General features: G+C 55.0%; 3 non-coding genes across 3 annotated transcripts in view; all 3 read right to left on the reverse strand.

Annotated features, from left to right (window-relative positions):
• LOC126093697 (large subunit ribosomal RNA) overlaps positions 1-102 on the reverse strand; it is a 4,205-nt gene extending 4,103 nt beyond the window's left edge. The window contains exon 1 of the ribosomal RNA XR_007521809.1: positions 1-102. This exon is cut by the window's left edge and continues 4,103 nt beyond it. This is a non-coding gene — a ribosomal RNA (large subunit ribosomal RNA).
• Positions 103-293: 191 nt separating this feature from the next.
• On the reverse strand, positions 294-448 carry LOC126093224 (5.8S ribosomal RNA). Its single transcript, XR_007521424.1, has one exon. It is a non-coding gene; the product is annotated as a 5.8S ribosomal RNA (ribosomal RNA).
• Positions 449-802: 354 nt separating this feature from the next.
• On the reverse strand, positions 803-2,718 carry LOC126093631 (small subunit ribosomal RNA). Its single transcript, XR_007521757.1, has one exon. It is a non-coding gene; the product is annotated as a small subunit ribosomal RNA (ribosomal RNA).
• Between the last annotated feature and the right edge of the window lie 2,282 nt (positions 2,719-5,000).

A 5,000-nucleotide genomic window follows, 5' to 3' on the forward strand; every position in this document is an offset into this window, starting at 1 on the left:
TCCCTGTTCGCTCGCCGCTACTGGGGAATCCTTGTTAGTTTCTTTTCCTCCGCTTAGTAATATGCTTAAATTCAGCGGGTAGTCTCGCCTGCTCTGAGGTCGTTGTACGAGGTGTCGCACGCCACACCGCCAAGCCGGCTGTGCACGCTACCGAGTAAGTACCGGTATGCGAACCGCCAGGCGACGGGCGCGCATCGCACGTTTGAGGAGACGCGGCCCGGCCCCACCAGGCGGCCACGACACTCCCAGGTCTCCGAAGCGGGACAAACGCCGCGCGCTTCAGTATACGTAGCCGACCCTCAGCCAGACGTGGCCCGGGAACGGAATCCATGGACCGCAATGTGCGTTCGAAACGTCGATGTTCATGTGTCCTGCAGTTCACATGTCGACGCGCAATTTGCTGCGTTCTTCATCGACCCACGAGCCGAGTGATCCACCGTCCTGGGTGATCTTTTTCATTTAGTTTCCACTGTCTCTTTCAAGACAGTTGAATAGGCGGGACTGAGGCGTTTGACGGCCCCTGTTCCAGTATTCCTGTGTCCAACGGCCTCACGGCCGATGGGCGTCGTACGGCTCCACACCGGAGCGGACAGGCACTCGGGCGAAAGTCATTCAAAACCGGCGCCAGGCGCCAGGTGCCGCAGGCCAGCCGCTCCAGAGCTTCAGCGCTCGTACCACACAACATTTTTCCGTTAGTTTTGAGAGGCACGCGTTGTTCCCGCACGCGGCGCACGGCTGCTGCCGTACAGGTAGCGTGTTGCGCGACACGACACGCACATCGAAAGACATGCAGTCTAGTCGGTAATGATCCCTTCCGCAGGTTCACCTACGGAAACCTTGTTACGACTTTTACTTCCTCTAAATGATCAAGTTTGGTCATCTTTCCGGTAGCATCGGCAACGACAGAGTCGATGCCGCGTACCAGTCCGAAGACCTCACTAAATCATTCAATCGGTAGTAGCGACGGGCGGTGTGTACAAAGGGCAGGGACGTAATCAACGCGAGCTTATGACTCGCGCTTACTGGGAATTCCTCGTTCATGGGGAACAATTGCAAGCCCCAATCCCCTAGCACGAAGGAGGTTCAGCGGGTTACCCCGACCTTTCGGCCTAGGAAGACACGCTGATTCCTTCAGTGTAGCGCGGGCGTGCGGCCCAGAACATCTAAGGGCATCACAGACCTGTTATTGCTCAATCTCGTGCGGCTAGAAGCCGCCTGTCCCTCTAAGAAGAAAAGTAATCGCTGACAGCACGAAGGATGTCACGCGACTAGTTAGCAGGCTAGAGTCTCGTTCCGTTATCGGAATTAACCAGACAAATCGCTCCACCAACTAAGAACGGCCATGCACCACCACCCACCGAATCAAGAAAGAGCTATCAATCTGTCAATCCTTCCGGTGTCCGGGCCTGGGTGAGGTTTCCCGTGTTGAGTCAAATTAAGCCGCAGGCTCCACTCCTGGTGGTGCCCTTCCGTCAATTCCTTTAAGTTTCAGCTTTGCAACCATACTTCCCCCGGAACCCAAAAGCTTTGGTTTCCCGGAGGCTGCCCGCCGAGTCATCGGAGAACTGCGGCGGATCGCTGGCTGGCATCGTTTATGGTTAGAACTAGGGCGGTATCTGATCGCCTTCGAACCTCTAACTTTCGTTCTTGATTAATGAAAAACATACTTGGCAAATGCTTTCGCTTCTGTTCGTCTTGCGACGATCCAAGAATTTCACCTCTAACGTCGCAATACGAATGCCCCCGCCTGTCCCTATTAATCATTACCTCGGGTTCCGAAAACCAACAAAATAGAACCGAGGTCCTATTCCATTATTCCATGCACACAGTATTCAGGCGGGCTTGCCTGCTTTAAGCACTCTAATTTGTTCAAAGTAAACGTGCCGGCCCACCCAGACACTCAATAAAGAGCACCTTGGTAGGATTTCAACGGGGTCCGCCTCGGGACGCACGAACACGCACGAGGCGGTCGCACGCCTTCGGCTCGCCCCACCCGGCAGGACGTCCCACGATACATGCCAGTTAAACACCGACGGGCGGTGAACCAACAGCGTGGGACACAAATCCAAATACGAGCTTTTTAACCGCAACAACTTTAATATACGCTATTGGAGCTGGAATTACCGCGGCTGCTGGCACCAGACTTGCCCTCCAATAGATACTCGTTAAAGGATTTAAAGTGTACTCATTCCGATTACGGGCCTCGGATGAGTCCCGTATCGTTATTTTTCGTCACTACCTCCCCGTGCCGGGAGTGGGTAATTTGCGCGGCCTGCTGCCTTCCTTGGATGTGGTAGCCGTTTCTCAGGCTCCCTCTCCGGAATCGAACCCTGATTCCCCGTTACCCGTTACAACCATGGTAGGCGCAGAACCTACCATCGACAGTTGATAAGGCAGACATTTGAAAGATGCGTCGCCGGTACGAGGACCGTGCGATCAGCCCAAAGTTATTCAGAGTCACAAGGCAAACGGACCGGACGAGCCGACCGATTGGTTTTGATCTAATAAAAGCGTCCCTTCCATCTCTGGTCGGGACTCTGTTTGCATGTATTAGCTCTAGAATTACCACAGTTATCCAAGTAACGTGGGTACGATCTAAGGAACCATAACTGATTTAATGAGCCATTCGCGGTTTCACCTTAATGCGGCTTGTACTGAGACATGCATGGCTTAATCTTTGAGACAAGCATATGACTACTGGCAGGATCAAACCAGGGAGCTGCGTCAACTAGAGCTGAGCAGCCGGCCGCCCGGGAGTGTGTCCCGGGGGCCCGCGCGAACACGCAAGCGTCCGCTCAATTATTCTGCAAACAGGAGGAGGCTGAGCTCCCCTGCACAATACACCTCGAAACCCTCTCAGGTCCGGCGGCGCGCAGCGCCGTCCTAAGTACTTGGTCGGGTTCGAGAGAGGCGCAATCGCCCGGAGTTAGGCGAGTAGACGCTTTAGGTGCGACCACCCGTGCTCCCAACTGAGCTTGCCGCTGCCGACAGAGGCCCGGGAGCGTGCTGTCGTGGCATTGCCGGCGGGAGACAACACGCGCCACCTACGGTGACCGGCAGCTCCAACGCCAGCGCCACAGAAGGGCAAAGGCCCCACGTGGGTGCCGAAGCGAACTCTCCCAGCACAGCGCACGTGCCAACACGTCTGCACAACTGCGATACAAACCACCAGCGAGAACCGCTGGGGCGACCGAGCAGCAGACGGCGTCGCGGCGCCGAGTGCCGGGCGGCGGCGCATCCTCAACGCACACAGTCCTCAATCGGACCAGCACACTGCAGATGTCCACCGCGCTTCGCACCGGGCCGGCGAGGACCCACTTTGGCTGCACGGCGCCGCGCGCAGGGTGCCCCGGCGCGCAGGTGGCGCCGCCTGCCGCGTCCGTCGGCCGGCGCGCCTGCCACTGGGCGCCCCCACCAGCCGGCTGTAGCGCGTGCGCCCACGCACCGCGCGGCCAGCACGCCGGGCGGCCCCCCCTTCACCTGGCCGGGGACAGTCCCACCCACCCACAGCCGCGTATCGCTTCACACCCAGATTCACATTCACGTTCGTGGTATGGTGGGGACCGCTTCGTAGCTGTACCGATCGTTGCCCTCACAGATGTACCTCCAGCAAGGACAACCGCACCACAACGGGTTACCAGTTGTTCATGTGCGTAACGTCACCAGTAAACGTACACGTCCATCCCCGTTTGCAAAGTCAACTATTATTGCATGCCTGCCTGTCAGGTGTCAAGACACACTACATCCGCTCACATCCACGCAACAAAATGTGCCGACTAGAGGGCACGTGGAAGGTGCCCCCGTACGTATGCGATGTCCATTGCGCGACCAACTGTCAACCGGCCTCTGTAGCATGTCGCAGATGTGGAACGCGGGGCACCGTGCTATCACATTGTGTGAGAAGAGACTACTACGTCTGCATACACGCGCCACTACATGAACAGACGGCTCATGCTGATCGCCATCCACTGCGTCCATTACTCCCACACGTCTCTATGGCGTACCACACTGCAATGCAGCTGTTATGGGGAGATGACACGTAGCTGTGTACACAAAATTCTGAGCGGGTTGCGGTTTGGACAACAATACATTAATGTAACGTGTCATATGCCAATTACAGAGCAGGGGGGTAAAGGCACAACGTGGGTTAGGTTAAGGCACAACGTGGGTTAGGTTAAGGCACAACGTGGGTTAGGTTAAGGCACAACGTGGGTTAGGTTAAGGCACAACGTGGGTTAGGTTAAGCACAACGTGGGTTAGGTTAAGGCACAACGTGGGTTAGGTTAAGCACAACGTGGGTTAGGTTAAGCACAACGTGGGTTAGGTTAAGGCACAACGTGGGTTAGGTTAAGGCACAACGTGGGGTTAGGTTAAGGCACAACGTGGGTTAGGTTAAGGCACAACGTGGGTTAGGTTAAGGCACAACCGTGGGTTAGGTTAAGGCACAACGTGGGTTAGGTTAAGGCACAACGTGGTTAGGTTAAGGCACAACGTGGGTTAGGTTAAGGGCACAACGTGGGTTAGGTTTAAGGCACAACGTGGGTTAGGTTAAGGCACAACGTGGGTTAGGTTAAGGCACACCGTTGGGTTAGGTTAAGGCACACCGTGGGTTAGGTTAAGGCACAACTTGGGGGTAGATTGCGGTGCAAATTGCATTACATTGCGGTGCAAATTGCATTACATTGCGGTGCAAATTGCATTACATTGCGGTGCAAATTGCATTACATTGCGGTGCAAATTGCATTACATTGCGGTGCAAATTGCATTACATTGCGGTGCAAATTGCATTACATTGCGGTGCAAATTGCATTACATTGCGGTGCAAATTGCATTACATTGCGGTGCAAATTGCATTACATTGCGGTGCAAATTGCATTACATTGCGGTGCAAATTGCATTACATTGCGGTGCAAATTGCAATTACATTGCGGTGCAAATTGCATTACATGCGGTGCAAATTGCATTACATTGCGGTGCAAATTGCATTACATTGCGGTGCA

This window comes from Schistocerca cancellata, chromosome 7 (genome assembly GCF_023864275.1).
Source record: "Schistocerca cancellata isolate TAMUIC-IGC-003103 chromosome 7, iqSchCanc2.1, whole genome shotgun sequence".
NCBI lineage: Eukaryota > Metazoa > Arthropoda > Insecta > Orthoptera > Acrididae > Schistocerca > Schistocerca cancellata.